Here is a 22,223-nt window from a genome sequence, read left to right as displayed (position 1 = left end):
TTATTCTGCATACATTAATCTATAGTATATCAAAAGTTTTTTTTGATGAGAGGTACCCTTTAATGTGACTTATGTGCCTAGGTCCTCCAACATGGCAAGAATCCATGGTTAGCCAGCCCATTTCCTCTTATTTATTGAACCAATTTTGAGGTACATAAGTTTAATGAACAAGTTTAATATGTGTATATGTTCTGCAAGACTATTTCAAACAATCCTGCTGAATGTACAGTAAACACCAAATGTGGTGTGAACTACACCTAATTGTCATAGTCCCAACTATATGCTGTGCCATGGCTTCTGTTTTCCTATAGCAAGCAACAGAAATGTAATGATAACATGTCTCGAGCTTGCACCATACTGGGTGGCCCTCAGCTGATTCCTGTAGTTGAGGGCCACCATTAATAGCCAACATGCGGTGATCACTGTGGCCAGCTATTAACCCTTTAGATCGCCGCTGGCAAAGCTGAAAGTGATGTCTAAAGGGTCCTTTAAACAGTCACTAGTGGTCCAGTGGGGTGGATCACCCCCCACGGTGTGATCATGGTGGGTAGGGGTGGGGTGATCCACTGTGGAGGTAGCCGGAGGGCTTACCTCTCTTGTAGTCTGGTCCGTAACTTTGTGATTGATAGAGCCTGGCTGGACCAGGTTTTATCAATCAAGCGCAGAGCACACATATTATGGAACTACATTGACCTGTATGAGGAATCTAATGATTCCTCCTAAAAGTCCCCTAAGTGGACTACAGTAGAATCTCCCAATAGTGGACACTCACGGGGAATAAAAACGTGTCCGCTATTAAGAGATGTCCCTACTGAGAAAAAAGGCTCAAAAACCTTTCTAAATGTCTGAATACTGTTCTGTACTCACTCCAGAGTCTAATTACCTATAAATGATAAAAAGCAATATTACAGTAAAATATTCCAGTGCCGTTTAATCACCCCTTATCCTCCCCCATCATTTCATCCACCCTTTATACCAAGTGCCACCTTATGCCTTGTGCCAAATTATCCCCCCTTACCCCCTGTGCCACATTATTTCCCCTTGATCCCCCCTGTGCCATTTCATTCCCCGATTATTACCCTCTGTGTAAATTCATCACCCCCCTTTATGAAGTGGAAAAGGGGCATAAAGGGGGAATGAAATAGCACAGGGGGGATCAAGAGTAAATGATGTGGCACAGTGGGTAAAAAGGGTGAGGGATGATTTGGCACAGGGGAAATAAATTGGGGGGGATCAGGGAAGGAGGGGGTGAATGATGTGGCATGAGAACACTGTTTAAACAGTGGTCTTCTGCTTCTGTGCTGGGACTGCTGCAGGGAGGTGCAGTGGAGGCCTTGACACCTCACTGGTGTATTGGCTGTACCCCCCTGACAGCGACCGGTGTACAAGGTAGGGCCAGCACATAAGCCTAGTTGTCCCCTATTGGGAGCGTCTTGTCCTCTATTGTTCCATATTTGGAGTGTTTTGTCCCCTATTGGGAGCATTTTGTCCTCTATTGGGTGTGTCCGCATCCGCATATTGAGAATGTCCCCTATTCGGAGGGTGCAAATACATTAAGTCTTATGGGACTCTGCTGGGAAATAAAAAACTGCCCGTTATTGGGAGGTATCCACTAATGGAAATTTCACTTTAATAGAGTGTAAAAAAAAAAAAAAAAAAAAGTAGAATAAAAGTTTAAAAAACATCCATTAACCACTTTCATATTAAAAGTTTAAATTACCCCCTTTCCCAAATACCATATAAAAAATAATAATAAACATGTGGTATCGTTGTGTGTGCAAATGTCCAAACTATTAAAATATAATGTTAATTAAACAGCACGGTCAATGGTGTATACATTAAAAAAAATACCAGAGTCCAAAATTGCTTATTTTTGGTCACTTTGTATACCCTAAAAATTTTATACCCTAAACAAAAATGGTACCGATAAAAACTACAGACCATGGCACAAAAAATTAGCTCTCATACAACCCAGTATACAGAGAAGTCATTCCATACAAAAAGTTATAATTTTTTTAACAGAACTAAAACAAGATCAAACTTAAATAAGTTGGGTATCATTTTAATCATATGGACCTACAGAATAAAGATGAAGTATTATTTTTACCGAAAAATGCTCTGCTTAGAATCAAAAGCCCCCAAAAGTTACACTTTTTTTTTTATTTTTTTTTTGCCCCACAAATATTTTTTTTTCTGGTTTTGACATAGATTTTGTGGTGAAATTGTTGATGTTATTACAAAGTAAAATTGGTGGCACAAAAAACAAGCCCTCATATGGGTCTATAGGTGGAAAATTTAAAGTGTTATGATTTTTAGAACATTTGGATGTAAGTGCAAAAAAGAAAAAAAAAGAAAAAAAAACATGGTCCTTAAGGGGTTAAAGCTGGATAGTGAAACATGCTTATTTATTTGAAATCTGTTTCTATTTTCTGATTGCAGTTTTTTTGTTTTGTTTTCATCTTTTGCACATTATTATGGAAGTAGCATTATTATGGACTAAGCTTTCTGCACAGCATTTAGATACATGTTTTACAATAGACTGAACCCTACAGATATATGGGGCGGGGGAGGGGGGGGGTTCTAGGGTAGTTTTGTGACCTGTGCAGAGGTCACTAAGCAGAGAGGGTGAGAAGTGTATCTGTTACCATTACTTTTTGTGGATGGTCTGATACTGTCTTATCTATGTACTAGTGTCACCTTTCATTGTAATCCTGCCTGTGTTGATCGTGAGGAGAATCCTAAAAAGTTTTCTCTACAGAACAAGGTTTAGTGGCCAAAAAGAAAACTGCGAGATTTAAGGACTATTTTAAAATATAGATAAAAAAGTGGAAAATTTGACAAAATACCAGATAATTTAATCTCACTAAGGTCCTGGTGCCTCAGGGGGCCTGACAGCCATTTACCATGAGGCCATACTGTACCATTGTATACTTTCCATTTCATCATTGCATCACTGGACTTCATAGGTGCCAAGATTTTGATCTCTTCTCTATGAGATCTCCATAACTGTAGCCCGATAGGGAGTGTTTGTTTTCACTTACTTGCCAATACCATTGATTGTACCAATGAATAAGCGATGCATACACAGAGTAGAGCAAGCTGCTCAACTGTAAATCTAACATTATTGGTAAAAATATATGTTGAGAACACAGAATATTATTATATACAAGGTCAGCTGGGAGTTGTAGTTCTCCAGACAGAGTTAGTAACGTCACAAAACCTGGGCCCAGGGCACTTTCAGGTCTTCTGGGTTTAAAGGGTTGGACTTGGGGACAAATCCAACACAACTTTCCACTGACTTCTATGGGAAGAATAAGTGGAAAGGATGAGGTGACCTACCTCTCATATGCTTACATATAGTTCACCTGAGATGGCAGCACAGAGAATGTAAACCATTGCACATTGATGTACTAGAGTGTATGCACATTAAAAGTAATACAGAGCAAATAATACATGTAAGACATGTCACAGAACCCACACTGGATTGTACACACTGACCCAGATTTACCAATCTGTCTGAGACAAAAATTTAACCATAACAACCAATCACAGCTCAGATTTTATATCTTAACGAAAGTTGAGCTGTGACTGGTTACTATGGGTAATTTATTCCAGTTTTTTTTCTCTAATAGATTGAGGAATTTGGGCTAATGTGACAAATCTACTACTGCATGACAACTTATTTATTACATTAGTGGTAAGTGGATCTGGTACCGGGATGCTGTCCATATACATAAACATATGCTGCTCATAGAGTGCCAGTTCCTATTACCTTGTCTCAGCAAGGCAGATTGCAAAATTATGTTGCGTTAATGGTCACTTTAGTGAACACTCAAGACAATCCAATATAAAGCCTCTTTAAACGTTGCTAGTAACCTGGTATAGGAGTGGGACAGGAGGCTTTTTATAACACGTGCATAAGCTCCATAAATGTCACCCTACTAGGGACACATTTGGAAAAAAAAATTATATTTTTCCTAAATTCTGCTTTGCACCAATTTGTGCAAATCCACTTTCTTTTCAGTGTTTTATGTTACATATATTTGTTCAATCCTCCTTGAATTTAGTAAACTCTTTATGAGCAGTGTTTTAGTGTTTGAGGTGCAATGAGAGGCAATATGTTTGCTTCTTCATGTAGCACAAAGTAACTAACATTGCTTCTGACATTCAGTTGAGCCTTGGTTCTGCTGAGAAATGTCAGTGACTCTGTGAATATCACCCTGATCACATTCTGCTTTCCCAGATAATATAGCACACCGACACTCTGTGACAAAGATGATCCCTCCACAGACATCTCAAGGAGGAGGAAGAACAAGTTATTTAGGGCAAGGATACAAAGTGATGATTTAAGATAACTTCAGCGTCACAATTCCTTCACCTGAAGAAAGGTCCCTGAGCTTCGTGTATTGTTAAACCTGAATGCCAGTTAATCCCAAAATTATTTGCTTCACTATGCTACCTTGTTCTCTTTTTAACCTAGTAAGGCTATGTTTATTCAACATATTTCTCCTGCAGATTCTAATGCGCATTCTGCATTGGAATATCGCATAAAAAATTGATCAATCCTCAATGTCTTGTTTTGTATATCTAATCTAAAGGCCACCCTTAAAATATTTTATTGATAGTTTGGTACACAGTACTTCATACCTGCTCTTTTATATGATATAATATATTAATTAGGTGTATATCAACCCCTGAGGACTGAGGGTTTTTCCATTTTTGCTATTTTGTTTTTTTCTCTTTACCTTTTAAAAATCATAACCCTTTCAATTTTGCACCTAAATATCCATATGATGGCTTATTTTTTGCACTACCAATTTTACTTTGTAATGACATTAGTCATTTTACCCAAAAATCTACAGCGAAACGAAAAAAAAATCATTGTGCGACAAAATATAAGAAAAAATGCCATTTTGTAACTTTTGGGGGCTTCCGTTTCTACACAGTACAATTTTCGGTAAAAATGACACCTCATCTTTATTTTGTAGGTCCATACGATTAAAATTATACCCTACTTATATAGGTTTGATTTTGTCGTACTTCTGGAAAAAATCATAACTACATGCAGGAAAATGTATATGTTTAAAATTGTCATATTCTGACCCCTATAACCTTTTTATTTTTTCGCGTACAAGTGGTTTAAGGGCTAATTTTTTGCAACATGATCTGAAGTTTTTAGCTGTACCATTTATGTATTGATTGGACTTTTTGATCACTTTTAATTTATCTTTTCATTATATAAAAAGGGACCAAAAATAAGCTATTTTGGACTTTGGAATTTTTTTGTGCATATACCATTGACCGTGCGATTTAATTAACAATATATTTTTATAATTCGGAAATTTACGCATGTGGCGATATCACATATGTTTATTTTTATTTACACAGTTTGTTTTTTTTAAACGGGAAAAGAGGGGTGATTCAAACTTTCATTAGGGAAGGGGTTAAATGATCTTTATTCACTTTTTTTTCACTTTTTTTTTGCAATGTTATAGCTCCCATAGTGGGCTATAACACTGCACACACTGATCTTTTACATTGATCAATGGTTTCTTATAGGAAACCATTGATCAATGATTCTGCCGCTTGACTGCTCATGCCTGGATCTCAGACACTGAGCAGTCATTCGGAGATCGGACAACAAGGAGGAAGGTAAGGACCGTCCTGCTGTTTTGTAAGCTGTTCAGGATGTTTCATCGTGGCGATCCCGAACAGCCCCCTGAGCTAACACCGTGTCTAAAGGGTTAATAGCGCGGCACCGCAATCAATGATGCATGCTATTAGCCACGGGTCCCGGCCGTTGCTATGTGGCGGGCCCGACCTGCTATGACGCAGGGCCAAGGCGTGGCCCGGTGTTATAGGCAGGGAGTGGGCTGAGGGTGTACAGGTGCGCCCTCTGTCCCCAACAGGTTAAATGGGTCTTAAATTGGCCAAAACCCTGTATTAGATAACTTTCAGCTATACAGCAACATCTCTCAGCTTAATGCACAGTAATATGCTTGTAGCACTCTTTACTCTTCTTACTTTTATATATTTGCCTGTTTAGTATTCATTTGCACTTTTGTATGTTGGATTATGTTTATATACATGAGCGAATAGAGATGAGCGAATTTTCCATATAAATTCAGTTTGGTTATTCAGTTTCCATATTTCTGGGCTACAGAGAGCCTCAATAGGGGTAGAACTCTTTTCCTTGGTGTAACATGCATAGGGTTTGTGCTGGGTTAGTGAAATAATATTGTTATTCAGTATGGAATGCAGATTAGAGGCGTCGCTATTAGAATCACTGTCGCAGAGTGGCACAATGACAGAGCCTGGAGGTGGCATCAGTATGATGAGACGATATAGTGGCTGAAAGACACAGCATGGAGGTGGCGGCAGCATGAGAAGACCATATAGTGGCCAAATGACACAGCCTGGAGTTGGCGGCAGCATGAGAGACCATATAGCGGATGAATGACACAGGCTGGAGGTGGCAGAAGCATGAAGAGACCATATAGTGGCAGAATGAGACAGCCGGGAGGTGACAGCAGCATGAGGAGAACATATGGTGGGAGAATGAGACAGTCTGGAGGTGGTAGCAGCATGAAGCGTACATATGGTGGCAGAATGAGACAGCCTGGAGCTGGCATCAGCATGAGGACAACATATGGTGGCAGTATGAGACAGCCTGGAGCTAGTATCAGCATGAGGAGAACATATGGTAGCAGAATGAGACAGCCTGGAACTGGCATCAGAATGAGGAGAACATATGGTGGCAGTGTGAGACAGCCTGGAGATGGCATCAGCATGAGGAGAACATATGGTGGCAGAATGAGACAGCCTGGAGCTGGCATCAGCATGAGGAGAACATATGGTGGCAGTATGTGATGGCCTGGAGCTGGCATCAGCATGAGGAGAACATATAGTGGCAGTATGAGACAGCCTGGAGGTGACATCAGCAGTATCAGGAGTCTTGAAAGTGACCTGGTGACATAGTGGGGCGTTGGGTGGCATTACCAGTACCCGGTGACAAAGGTGGATGAAATAACAAAAACTTGGCATCAGATGTGTGGCATCAGGCAGGTGGCAGGATCAGGATAGTAGCTGAGGCAGGGAGGCAGAAGAAAACAGTCTCTTTTGAAAAAGTGTTAGTGTGCACAAGTAAGTATTGAGAATATGCATTACGTAAAACAAAACTGAATAATATACTTAGGATAAAATATATGTACCCAACATTTTTTTGCAATCAAACAAAAGGAAATGTGTGCAAAAAAACACCATGTGCCACCTACACCACCAAGTATTGATGTGATGCAAAGACCTCTAAAAGGTGGAAGGGAACAACGAATGGTTCATTGTAACCGGGGGGTAAAAACCTACCCTGTAAGGCCCTACTCTCGCATTATTAATTCCCTACTTGGCAAGTGTTACCCGCCCTAAAAAGGGCGGCCCCACACAAGAACCTCTCCCTATTTCCGCTTAAAACACTGCTATTTCCCATGGTTTTTAGGTGGAAATAAGGAGAAGTTCCTGTGTGGGGCTGCCCTTTTTAAGACAAATGGTACACCACTTAGATGTACGTACATGTTATACACTTATGAGGGGAGTACAATGCCTCCAGTACGCTTAAAACAGTATTTGTCTACAACAGCAGCAGGTGTGTAATTTTGGCTGGCTTTCACAGTAACTAGGCCCTTAGGACTTTAACAGGAACAAAATGGTACACCACTTAGATGTACGTACATGGTATGCACTTATGAGGGGAGTACAATGCGCTCCAATACGCTTAAAACAGTATTTTGTCTACAACACCAGCAGGTGTGTACTTTTGCCCGGCCTTTCACAGTAACTAAGCCCTTAAGACTTTAACAGGAAAAAAAATGGTACACCACTTATGTACGCACAGGTTATTCTTAATAGAGAACAATATGCTCCGCTACTCAACCTGTATTAGGCACTAATAGCAGGTTATTGTGGCTTTTAGTTTTCTGCTCACCCTAACTGGCTGGCTACTATTAGCTTTTCAGTTGTTGTACACACCAGTGCTGCAGCACACAGTTGCTGTGTACTACACCCAAAATTGCACTTTCTCTCAATCTCTCTCCCTTCCCTATTAATGCTTCTAGGCTGGATTTGGCCTTGAGGTGAATCGCTGCTTTAAAAATGCTTTTCTGTGCAACACACTGCTCTCTGTCCCTCTCTCTCTGCAATAGAACGCTGATGTGACTGGCCGCAAGATGGCTGCCAATTATATAGGGCTGTGACACAGGGGTGGCTGGCTCCTGATAGGCTGCATGCTGCACGTGATTCAGGGTCATCCTGTCTTCCCACCTTCCCCGCATTCCTTGCCCAATGTCCTGACATGCGGAGCCACCATCTTAGATGCCCTGGAGCCTGAACCGAACTAAATGGAGTTTAATGAAGTGATTGGTGCAGTCTAATCACGGTGATTTTCGCATTCATTGCAAAGCAAATTTTTCCTGAAATTCAGAACAAATTTGGATTTAGCAGATTTGATTCGCTCATCCCTATGCATGAACAATTGAAATAAATTGTGTTAACTCAGGCTTCACAAGCATATTCTAGGTATACCGTTATTAATTAATTAGGCTAAGTTCTCCAATATCAGGCTTACAGTTGGAGAGGGGGAGCCTGGGTCCTCTCTACTCCGGGCAACCTCACCTCTCTCCAGCCACGTCATGCAGTTTATTGACACACAGGGCTCGTCTGCCATCTTTGGCCCTTTGGCCTTGTGTAGCTCTGCTATGCATGTGTTGGCTGTCAATTAACTGCATGATGTAGCCAGAGAAGCGGTACAGCCCCCTCGGAGCAGAGTGGATCTTGGGCTCCACCTCTCTGACTGTTGGCCTGACTCCCAGAGGAATCATAAAGCAGTTTTTCTGTAAATATAAAGCAGCCTAATTTTTTTTATAGTGGTATGCCTAGAATATGCTTCTGAAGCCCTAGAGCACTGTATGCAGCTTCACAAGCATATTCTTGGTGATAGTTGCTCTTTAACTAAGGGTGCAAGTGCTAGCAAATCAGAGAGGGCGAAAGGCACTGCCAGACATCTGGGAGAGGGGGTAAGGAACGGCCAAACCTCTCTGGCTGCAGCTTATGTCTACTAAGAACTAAAGGATTGGACAATTGAACTACCTGATCCTTCTCTCCTTCAAAAGTCAGAATACCTTAAACTTTAGAGGTCAGTTAGTCCAGCCTAATGTGTATGACCTTATTCCTAATTCTCTTTACAGTAAATTTTATTGGGCACTGTCATTTGCAAAATAAAACTTTTTTATATCAAAGATAATAGCAGTATATTTACTGTCTCTCATGTAAGTGAGTACACCCCTCACATTTTTTTAATATTTTATTAGTATTATCTTTTCATGTGACAACACTGAAGAAATGACACTCTGCAACAATGTAAAGCAGTGAGTGCACAGCCTGTATAACAGTGTTTTATGTTGTGTCTCCTTAAAATAACTCAACACAGCCATTAATGTCTACACATTGCCAATAAAAGTGAATATCCCCCATAAGGGGAAAGGTCCAAATGGGGCCAAATTTGCCATTTACTCTCCTGGAGTCATGTGACTTGTTAGTCTTACAAGGTCTCTGGTGTGAATGGGGAGCAGGTGTCTTAAATTTGGTGTTATTACTCTCACATTCTCTAATACTGGTCAGTGATAAGTTCAGTATGGCACCCTTATGGCAAAGAACTCTCTGAGGATCTGCTAAAACTGATGGCCTCAGTTATAAGAATATTGCCAATACCCTAAAACTGAGTTTCAGAAATGATTTCACAGGACAGGATCTTCTCCGAACAGGTCTCGCCATGGTCGACCAAAGAAGAAGTTTAGTGCACATGCTCAATGTCACTTTCAGAGGTTGCCATTTTGAAATAGACATATGCAGCCAGCACTGCTGAAGAGGTTGAGGAGGTGGAGGGATCAGCCTGTCAGGGCTCAGACCATATGCCTCACATCACATTAAAGTGGTCTGCAAGGCTGTTGTCCCATGCAGAAGCCTCTTCTAAAAATAAAGCACAAGAAAGACAACAAACAGTTTGATGAAGACAACCAGACTAAGGGGACGGATTATTAGAGCAATGTCCTGAGGTCTGTTGAGACCAAAACAAATGTATTTGGTTTATTTTTTTTCATTCTTTATTTATATTTTCATACACAAATACATTCGAAAAAAGAATCAGTACATCCATTTATCCAGCATTTACAACCAACATAACTTAATAAGTTTCTTTACTTATACACCTGCTGTTTACGTACTTCTCTATATCATGCTGTATCTTAATACCTAAATCTAACTCCTAACTTCCCCTCCCTCCTCGCTCCCCTTACTATCCTCCCTCTACATCCCTCCCTCACCTCCCTCCCCCTCCTCTAGTCGCCCTCCCCACCAACCCCCCTCCCTAGATAATTCCTCCTCATATTCCATTGAATTTTGGTTTTCTTTCCATGTATGCCATGTACTTAGGAACCAAATGTCTTCATCCCTATTTGCTAAATGCAGGTTCTCCAAGTACATGGCATCGTTAACCCTACTATACCAGAATGTTATTGCTGGAACCCTTTTCTGTCTCCAGAAAAGAGGAATACAGCTCCTGGTCATAGCTATTAAAAATCTAAGTATGGAGTATTTGTATTTCTTCACCGGTAGATCGTTGTGTTGTAGTAAAAAGAATTCCGGGGACATTGGGACTATTTGTCTCGTTACCTTGCATATAATCCTATGGACCTGTTCCCAAAAACTTGCGATCTGGGGACATTGCCAAAAAATATGCAATAAAGAGCCTGGCTACTCTCCACAAAGCCAGCATAATGTATCTCGGCCTCCCTGGATTTTATCTAGCCCTTTCGGCACCCTGTACCAACGCAAAATTATCTTATTAAATTATGCATGTGGAGATGATTGTATAATGTGCTAGACTAAACATCCTGGACCATTCTTCTGTCGAAAAATGTCTGTCTAGATCTTTCCCCCATTTTTATGTAATCCCAGGTAAGGTCTGATCTTTTGATACCATCCATAACTTATATATATGCGGGAAAGGACATGTTCAACCTGGACCCCTGCCAAACACATTTCCTCAAACCTAGTATTAACATCTCTGTACCATTCTGGCTTTGGGATCGAGGCCAAATAGTGTTTTAATTGTAGCCCCCTCCATACTCCCAACTTTGCTGGTGATGTTATTTCTTCAAGGTCTCGCCATACATTAGGCAATCTTCACTCCACATATGTATTATTCTGAATCTGTCTGCTGTAATCTACTATCTATAAACAGTATCCTCTAAACTAACAGGGAAAGCTGGATGGCCTATTATAGGCATTTGTTGTGAATTAAGCGGTAGGAAAAGGTCCAGTACCCTTTCCTCCATGCAGACCATATAAGTGGCCCATATAGTTTGGTGTTCTTTCAGACTCCCTAGCCTGCTCCCTTTATACCACGGAAGAGATTTTAACGGTATTTTGGTTTCTGACATTTCAACCCCCACCCAGAGTTTACTGAGATGTTGCCTACACCATTCTATCACCCAAGCTAGATGTGCGGAGATATAATAACCCTTCAAATCGGGTAAACCCACCCCCCTCTATCCTTAAACAGGCACATGGTCTCTCTTTTTATGCTTGGTTTCTCCCCCACCAGTTGAAATCCTGCTGAATTGAGGCCATTTCCCTAAAGAAAGCTGGTGGAGATTTAATTGGAATGCATTGAAATAAATACTACATTTTCGGTAAAATTGACATATTATATAATGCACAGCATCCAAACCAAAAGAATAGATTGGGGGACCATTTCCAACATAGTTGGCAAATCTTTTTAATTGGGGGGGGGGGGGGCATTTAAATTATATAAATCTTTCCTATCTGCCAAAATCCACACCACTAGTAGTTTCACTGTTTGTTCCGCCCAAAGCTGATGAAAGTTTAAAGCTGATGATTTACTGAAAGTAATCTTAAAATTAGATAAGAGAGTGTAAGTTTCAAATTCCTTCATAAGGGAAGGTAGGGTAACTACTGGTTTTGAAATAAAGCGTATTAAATCATTGGCAAATGCCGCCACTTTCTGTGTGATACCCTGAACTGTTATCCCCATCAAATCTGTGTTCTTCCTGATTCTACATAGGAAAGATTCCAATACAAGAATACAAATCAAGGGTGAAAGTGGGCACCATTGTCTAGTGCCATTTCCTAGTTCCAACTTGCCCGAAAAGTTCCCATTAACCTGTATCCTAGCCGTGGGATATCTATATAACTCAATAACCCAATTTAAAAAATGTTTTGAATTCTCAGATGTCTAAGTGTGTCCTCCATATAAATCCAGTTCACCCGGTCGAACGCCTTCTCAGCGTCTGTACATTATAACATTGCTGGGTTCCTTTTCGATTGGGCGAACTAGACTAAATCAATGGTCCTAGTGGTGTTGTCCTTAGCTTCTCTTCCTGTGATAAACCCCACTTGGTCTAAGTGAACAATTTCCCCTATTACATTTGCTAGTCTGTATTTGGTATAATGTATTTGGTTTAGATGGTGTCAAGCATGTGTGTCGGCAACCAGATGAGGAATACAACGACAAGTGTGTCTTGCCTACAGTCAAACATGGTAGTGGGAGTCTTATGGTCTGGGGTTACACAAGTGTTGCTGGTACTGGGGAGATACAGTTCATTGAGGGAATCATGAATTCTAACATGTACTGTGATGTACTGAAGCAGAACATGATCCTCTCCTTTCAGAGACTGGGCTGCAGGGCAGTATTCCAATATAATAATGACCCTAAACACACCTCCAAGAAGACCCATGCCTTGCTAAAGAAGCTGCGGGTGAAGGTGATGGACTAACCAATGATGTCCCCAGACCTAAACCCTATTGAGCATCTGTGGGGCATCCTCAAATGTAAAATGGGGGAGCACAAGGTTAGCTCCCCTAACATTAGCTCTGTGATGTTGTCATAGAGGAGTGGATGAAGACTCCAGGGACAATTTGTGAAGCTCTGGCAAATTCCATACCCCAGGAGGCTTAACCCCTTAAGGACCCAGCCAATTTTCAGTGTAGGACCCGGCCATTTTTTGCACATCTGACCACTGTCAATTTAAGCATTAATAACTCTGGGATGCTTTTACCTTTCATTCTGATTCCGAGATTGTTTTTTCATGACATATTCTACTTTATGTTAGTGGTAATTTTTCGTCGATACTTGCATCATTTTTTGGTGAAAAATTCCAAAATTTCATGAAAAAAGTTTAAAATGTTGCATTTTTTTTTTACTTTGAAGCTCTCTGCTTGTAAGGAAAATAGACATTCCAAATAAATTATATATTGATTCACATATACAATATGTCTACTTTATGTTGGCATCATAAAGTTGACATGTTTTTACTTTTGGAAGACATCAGAGGGCTTCAAAGTTCGGCAGCAATTTTCCAATTTTTTCACAAAATTTGCAAATCGGAATTTTTCAGGGACCAGTTCAGTTTTGGGGTACATTCCCACACGGCGTATTTGCTGCGTATTTGCTGCGTATTTGCTGCTGCGTATTTTATTTTCTCTGTTGAAGTCAATGGGTAGGAAAACACGCAGCACCAAATACGCAGCAAATACGCAGCAAATACGCAGCAAAATACGCCGTGTGGGAACGTACCCTTGAAGTGGATTTGAAGGGTCTTCATATTAGAAATATCCCACAAATGACCCCAATATAAAAACTGCACCCCTCAAAGTATTCAAAATGACAGTCAGTAAGTGTGTTAACCCTTTAAGTGTTTCACAGGAATAGCAGCAAAATGAAGGAGAAAATTCAAAATCTTCATTTTTTACACCTTCTTGCATCTTCTTGTAGATCCAGTTTTTGAATTTTTGCAAGGGGTAATAGGAGAAAAAGTCCCACAAAATTTGTAACCCGATTTCTCTCGAGTAAGGAAATACCTCATATGTGTATGTCAAGTGTTCGGCGGGCACAGTAGAGGGCTCAGAAGGGAAGGAGCAACAATGGGATTTTGGAGAGTTAATTTTGATGAAATGGTTTTTGGGGGGCATGTCACATTTAGGAAGCCCCTATGGTGCCAGAACAGCAGAAAACCCCCCACATGGCATACCATTTTGGAAACTACACCTCTCAAGGCACGTAACAAGGGGTCCAGTGAGCCTTAACACCCAACAGGTGTTTGATGACTTTTCGTTAAAGGGGTTATCCAGGAAAAAACTTTTTTTTTTTTATATATATATATCAACTGATTGCAGAAGGTTAAACAGATTTGTAAATTGCTTCTATTAAAAAATCTAAATCCTTTCAGTACTTATGACCTGTTGAAGCTGAGTTGTTCTTCTCTAAGTGCTCTCTGATGACACGTGTCTCGGGAACGGCCCAGTTTAGAAGAAAATCCCCATAGCAAAAATCTTCGACTCTGTGCAGTTCCCAAAACAAGCAGAGATGTCAGCAGAAAGCACTGTTGCCAGACAGAAAACAACAACTCAACTTCAGCAGTTGATAATTATTGAAAGGATTAAGATTTTTTTTATAGAAGTAATTTACAAATCTGTTCTGGAGCCAGTTGATATAAAAAAAAGTTTGTTCCTGGAATACCCTTTTCAAGTGGGATGTGTAAATGAAAAAAAAAATTGTCACTAAAGTGCAGTTTTTTCCCCAAATTTACCATTTTTACAAAAGGAAATGGGAGAAAATGCCCCCCAAAATTTGTAACCCCATCTCTTCTGAGTATGGAAATGTCCCATGTTAGGACGTAAAATGCTCTGCAGGCGAACTACAATGCTCAGAAAAGAAGGAGTGCCATTGAGCTTTTGGAGAGTGAATTTGTTTGGAATGGAAGTCATGGGCCATGTGCGTTTACAAAGCCCCCCGTGGTGCCAGAACAGTGGACCCCCCATATGTAACCCCATTTTGGAAACTACACCCCTCACAGAATTTAATAAGGGGTGCAGTGAGTATTTACCCCCCACTGGCGTTTGACGGATCTTTGGAACAGTGGGCTGCACAAATGAAAAATAAAATTTTTCAAAAATGTTTCAAAAATCTGTCAGACACCTGTGGGGTGTAAATGCTCACTGTACCCCTTATAACATTACGTGAGGGGTTTAGTTTCCAAAATGGGGTCACATATGGGGGGGGTTCCATTGTTCTGGCACTATGGGGGCTTTGTAAACACATGTGGCCTTCAATTCCGGACAAATTTTCTCTTCAAAAGCCCAATGTCGCTCCTTCTCTTCTGAGCATTGTAGTTCGCCCGCAGAGCACTTTACATCCACATATTGGGTATGTTCTTACTCAGAAGAATTTTTTTCCCTATTTTCCCGTGTGAAAATGAAAAATTTAGGGTAACACCAGCATTTTTGTGAAAAAAATTTTTTTTTTCATTTTCCCATCCAACTTTAACGAAAATTTGTCAAACACTTGTGGGGTGTTAAGGCTCACTATACCCCTTGTTACATTCCATGATGGGTGCAGTTTCCAAAATGGGGTCACATGTGGGTATTTATTTTTTTGAGTTTATGTCAGAACCGCTGTAAAATCAGCCACCCCTGTGCAAATCACCAATTTAGGCCTCAAATGTACATGGTGTGCCCTCACTCCGTAGCCTAGTTGTGCGCCCGCAGAGCATTTTACGCCCACATATGGGGTATTTCCGTACTTAGGAGAAATTGCATTACAAATTTTTTTTTTTCCTTTTACCGCTTGTGAAAATAAAAAGTATGGGGCAACACCAGCATGTTAGTGCAATTTATTTTTTATTTTTACATTAACAGGCTGGTGTAGCCCCCAACTTTTCCTTTTCATAAGGGGTAAAAGGAGAAAAATCCCCCCAAAATTTGTAGTGCAATTTCTGCCAAGTACGGAAATGCCCCATATGTGGCCCTAAACTGTTTCCTTGAAATACAACAGGGCTCTAAAGTGAGAGAGTGCCTTGCGCATTTGAGGACTAAATTAGGGCTTGCATAGGGGTGGACATAGGGGTATTCTACACCAGCGATTCCAAAACAGGGTGCCTCCAGCTGTTGCTGATCTCCCAGCATGCCTGGACAGTCAGTGGCTGTCCGGAAATGCTGGGAGTTGTTGTTTTGCAACAGCTGGAGGCTCTGTTTTGGAAACACTGCCGTACAATACATTTTTCATTTTTATTGGGGGGGGGGGACAGTGTAAGGGGGTGTATATACAGTGTTTTATCCTTTATTATGTGTTAGTGTAGTGTAGTGTATTGTCGTGTTTTTAGGGTACATTTGCTCTGGCGCAGGTTTACGCTAGGAGTTTGCCGTAGCTCAAAGCAGGAAACTTACTGTAAACCCACCCGTGTGAATGTACCCTGCGCATTCACATGGGAGGGAGGGGAAACCTCCAGCTGTTTGAAAACTACAACTCCCAGCCTGAACTGACAGATCATGCATGCTGGGAGTTGTAATTTTGCAACAGCTGGAGGCACACTGGTGGGAAAACCTTCAGTTAGGTTCTGTTACTCACCGGCTTCCGTAGAATCCAGGGAGCCAGCTGCACGTCATCGCTGCCCGCCAATCTCCACCGTCGATCATTGCCTCCGCTGCCACCGGATGGGTAAGTGAACTTTGGTGCCGATCCTCCTCGGTTTCCCAGTTCTTCCCCACCTATTGTGGGTGGGCAGAATGGGGAAACCAAAAGTTAACCCCCCACCCCCGATCTGCTATTGGTTGTCGCGTCTATACCACCAATAGCAGGGATACTAGGGATGGCACCCCTGCCACCTCACTCCTATCCCTTCAGGGGGATCGTGGGTGTCATGGACAACCCCGATCCCCCTTATTTTCTGCATCACCGGGTCACCAGAGACCCGTATGACCCGGAATTGCGCAAATCGTTGGTGTGAATTCACCGGCGATTTGCGGCTATTGATGACATGGGGGCATTTGCGCGGGGAGTCTGCTGATGGGCGGGGACCGAAATTTCCACGGCCATACATGTACGTCATAGGTCCTTAACTACCAGGGTCTCATGATGTACCGGTACAACATGTCTCCTGAACAGGTTAAGGCAGTGCTGGGAAATAATAGTGGTAAATATGTAGAAAAAGAAGAACCGAATACAGGTGCTGCTGCCTGGTGCCGTTACCAAAGGAAACAATTCATATAAGAAGAACAGTTACACGTACCTGATGATGTTGGGCTAAGAGCTCAACATCTTTGTGTGCATATAGAAATAGATGAAAGTAGGGCAGCCTTCAACCCGGACCCGACCATGGAAGGGTTCTGTAACCGAATCTCAGAGTCACTAGAGTATCCAGAGGAGCAAAAATTGGTTTTCTATGGGGCGCGTGCCGCACTGGTAACCGGGACAATCCACAGACATTGTGGATAAAATGAAAAAGGTTTTATTAAGAAATTGACAACATGTTTCGGGAGCATGTGCCCCCTTTTTCAAGTCTATGAAGACTTGAAAAAGGGGGTACATGCTCCCGAAACGCATCTTCAGTTTCTTAATAATATCTTTTATATTTTAACCACAGTGTCCGCGCTTTGTCCCAGTTACCAGTGTGGTACGTGCCCCATAGAAAACCTGTTTTTGCTTCTCTGGATACTCCAGTGACTCCAAGATTGGGAAATAATAGTGGCTACCCAAAATATTGACACTTTGGGCCCAATTTGAAAATTTTCATTTTAGGGTGTACTCACTGTTTTTGTCAAGGTTTAGACATTAATGGCCGTGTGTTGAGTAATTTTTAGGAGGCACAACATTAAACACTGTTATACAGGCTGAACCCTCACTACTTTACATTGTAGCAGAGTGTCATTTCATCAGTGTTGTCAAATAAAAAGACATAATAAAATGTTTATGAAAATGGAAGAGGTGCACCCACTTACGTGAGATATTGTATATTTGTAATGTTATGGTGTCCATATTAGGACATCATCAGGCGTCAGATAAACCTCCGTCACACCTCAGACGAACCTACCTCAGCCCCCAGCTATCAGCCAAACCTCCGTCATGCCTCAGACAAACCTCGGTCATACTTCAGACAAACCTCGGTCACACCTCAGACAAACCTCCCTCAGCTCTCAGACAAACCTCCGTCATGCCACAGACGTCAGCCGGACAGCCGTTAAAGTTTTTCAGCCTCCCTACGCTAACTGCGTAGCGGAGGAAAGCAAAGCATACGCTAGCACTACGCTCCTAACGCTGCCTACTTTAGCCCTACGCTCTCAGCGGAGTGCTGCACATGAGCTCTCAGTTTTCTATGAATTGAGGAAAGCTTTACATCAACGGCTATTCGGCTGACGTCTGAGGCATGATGGAGGTTTTGCTGAGAGCTGAGGGAGGTTTGTCTGAGGTGTGACGGAGGTTTATCTGCGGTGTGACAGAGGTTTGTCTGAGGTATGACCGAGGTTTATCTGAGGCATGACGGAGGTTTGGCTGAGAGCTGAGGGCTGAGGGAGATTTGTCTGCGGTGTGATGGAGGTTTGTCTGAGAGCTGAGAGAGCTTTGTCTGTGGCGTGACAGAGGTTTGGCTGACGGCTGAGGGAAGTTTGTCTGAGGTGTGACGGAGGTTTGTCTGACGGCTAAGGGAGGTTTGTCTGAGGTGTGACAGAGGTTTGTCTGACGGCTGATGATGTCCTAATAAGGACACCGTATATTGTACATTAGTTAAAATATTTTTGGGTGAAAAAATACTGTCTTGTCCCTGCAGCTATTGCATGTGTGTGTCGTCTGGGACAAAACACAGGAAGATTGGGCGGGACAAGCAGTGCTTTGTGCCTTGCACTCAGGCTTTGTGAAAGTCCCCTGGCTCACAGAGCAAGCTGATTGACAAGCCAGGAGCATGCACAGTGCCCTGCTAGTCCCACTCATACTTTCTTTAGTTTGTCCCAGCTATGTCTCTGGCAATAGCTTATTGGACAAGACAGCATTTTTTTCACCTAAAAATATATATTTTTTTAACAATCTATATTACAAATATACACATAATAATATTTTCTAAATTATATAAAGTTTTTGAAAAACAAATGACAGTGCCCATTAAAGTTAATCTATTTAATGTTTCAACTTTGCAGCTGCTCCACAGAGTTTTCTAAGTAGCGATCCATAGCTAGAATACATCATGTTCCTTTTATTTACAGTAGTGCAGTGTACCATTCCCTGTAAAATATGTACGTGACAGGTCCAGCCTAGCTAGGGGCATCAGGAGATGATATATATCACTCTTTAACTAAGTCATGCTCCAGTAGGTTTGCAGACAGTGATTGAGACCTTATATTGTACTGTGGATTGAAGATTGATGTGCTGCTCTATGTTTTCTCTCTTCCATCCTAAATTGCCTTCAATCAATAATCAAAAGGAAGAAGGTAGTTTTTGGAACACAACCATGGATATTACACTTTTGCCAGAAGAAGTGTATGGATTTTAGAATCATGCCTGTCTAGCATATCATATTGTCCAAGTGGCCCGAGAAATAGAATGCTTGATCAGATGATGTCAAACAGTTAAATAATCAGAATTTTATTTTCGAAAAACAAGAATATAAAATGGGAATAAGGTGTGCTATATATATATATATATATATATATATATATATATATATATATATATATATATTTTTATTATTATTATTATTTTTTCCGGAGATAGGCTTTTATACATGTTTAAAAAAATGTTATAATATTTGTTTTTCACTTTTTCAGTTCTCATAGGGCACTATTAATAGCAATAATCATAATGCAATGTACTCTTCAGTACTATGTAATATCATACTACTGATCAGTACTGTCAGCAATCTTTTTGCCTGGCTGCACAGGAAGATCATCTATCCTGCATGCTGGAGGACGGTAAGAGACCTTTGGTGGCCATTTGCACTCAATGGACTCCCAGAATCGTACTGCAGGGTCCGGTAAGTACCCAACTGAACCCACCGACACCTCCCATTTCACCATAAATAGCATGATCTACATTGATCTATAGCATTGTTTCCCAAACACAGTCCTCATGTACTCTAGCAGGTCATATTTTCAGGATTTCCTTAGTATGATATAATTGTGGTGATGGCTGTTGCACTAACCATAATTTTATTATTTTATTGTATAAAAGACTAAGGAAATCCTGAAAACATGACCTGTTGGAGACTGCACCTGGGAAAGACTGATCTATAGGGTTAATGGCGGGACCTAAATTTTTATTATTCTCTTATTTTTATCCTTACCATATGGTCTTCATGGAGGAGACATCAGAAGAAAACCTCTTCTACGTCCTCACCACAAAAATCAGTGTTTGAACTTTGCAAATCAACATATAGACAAGCCTGAAGCATTTTGGAAACAAGTTCTGTGGACCGATGAGGTTAAAATTTAACTTTTTGGCCGGAATGAGCAAAGGTACGTTTGGAGAAGAAGGGGAACAGAATTTAATGAAAAGAACCTCTGTCCAACTGTTAAGCATGGGGTTGGATCAATCATGCTTTGGGGTTGTATTGCAGCCAGTGGCACAGGGAACATCTCATGAGTAGAAGAAAAAATGGATTCATTGAAATTTCAGCAAATTTTGGATGCTAACTTGATGTCATCTGTGAAAAAGCTGAAGTTAAAGAGAGGATGGCTTCTACAAATGGATAATGATCCTAAACACACCTCGAAATCCACGGGGGATTACATCAAGAGGCATAAACTGAAGGTTTTGCCATGGTCTTCATAATCTCCTGACCTCAACATAATTGAAAATCTATGGATAGACCTTAAAAGAGCAGTGCGTGACAGACAGGCCAGAAATATCAAAGAACTGGAAGACTTTGGTAAGGAAGAATGACCAAAGATACCTCAAACAAGAATTTAAAGACTCTTGGCTGGCTACAAAAAGCGTTTACAAGCTGTGATACTTGCCAAAGGGGACAGTACAAGATATTAAAGGGGTTATCCAGGATTTTATATATATATATATATATATATATATATATATATATCAACTGGCTCCAGAAAGTTAAACAGATTTGTAAATTACTTCTATTAATTCTTTCAGTACTTATGAGCTTCTGAAGTTAAGGTTGTTCTTTTCTGTCTAAGTCCTCTCTGATGACACCTGTCTCGGGAAACACCCAGTTTAAAAGCAAATCCCCATAGCAAACCTCTTCTAAACTGGGCGTTTCCCGAGACAGGTGTCATCAGAGAGCACTTAGACAGAAACGATTTGTAATTTACAAATCTGTTTAACTTTCTGGAGCCAGTTTATATATATATATATATATATATATATATATATATATATATATATAAAGGTTTTAGCCTGGAATACCCCTTTAACTCTGCAGGGTGCCCAAACTTTTGCAGATGACATTTTTTTGTTTTCTGTTATTTTGAAAGTGTAAATGATGGAAATAAAATCTAACTTTTGTTGACATATTATAAGAATGTCTAATCTGTAATTTGATGCCTTTTGGAGATTTTTCCATCTTTCCTTTGCTTCTTTATGCACATTAATACAAATTTTTACCTGGGGTGCCCAAACTTTTGATCCCCACTGTATGCCTGGGATTTTGGTCTTCTTGGGCAGTAAGGAGGGCCCTGCTATTGCTAGAACCCCACTAAAGTGCATTGAAACAATATTCGTGCCTTGTCTTTGGCTGGTTCATTCGGTTAGTTGTTGTGTCTTAGGCTGGCTTCATACGGCATAACATTTGTCACACTGAAAAATGTACATAATGTGTATCGAGTCTTATACATATGAAGTGAGTACTGTCCTTATAGTGTGAATATACTGTATCCTATTCACACATAATTACCCTATGAGGCCCTCTATCTTGAAATTATCTGGCATGGCATCAGTTGCTGTTAACCACAGAGAGGTTTTGTCCACAGAGAAGTGAAATTATGAACATATGAATGTTTGCCAACAGATTTTGTATCACTGGATACCGATTGTCAGTTTTTTTTATGATAATATAAAATAAATTTATTTTAGTAGACTAATGAGCATAGAATGCCAAACATCAATGGTGGATGACCAGACAATGCTTTCAAAGCAACCGCTGCATTAGAAATGCAACAATTTAGCTAGACACTCAATGGGTAGTGTTTGTTACAAAGAACAGTTTTCACTTATAGCCATGTTGTTACTATATCTCCATGGCTCAGAGCCAGACTCAGGTGACTACCTGACAATTAGTCATGTTCAGCCCCAGATATTTTACATATAAAGTACTTGGCTGGTAACAGAAAATGTTCATTGCCTTTCCATTACTAGAGGATTACAGTCCATCTGC

Source organism: Hyla sarda, chromosome 7 (assembly GCF_029499605.1).
Source record: "Hyla sarda isolate aHylSar1 chromosome 7, aHylSar1.hap1, whole genome shotgun sequence".
Lineage (NCBI taxonomy): Eukaryota > Metazoa > Chordata > Amphibia > Anura > Hylidae > Hyla > Hyla sarda.
The sequence above is the reverse complement of the archived record's forward strand: the minus strand, read 5'-3'. Positions refer to the sequence as shown.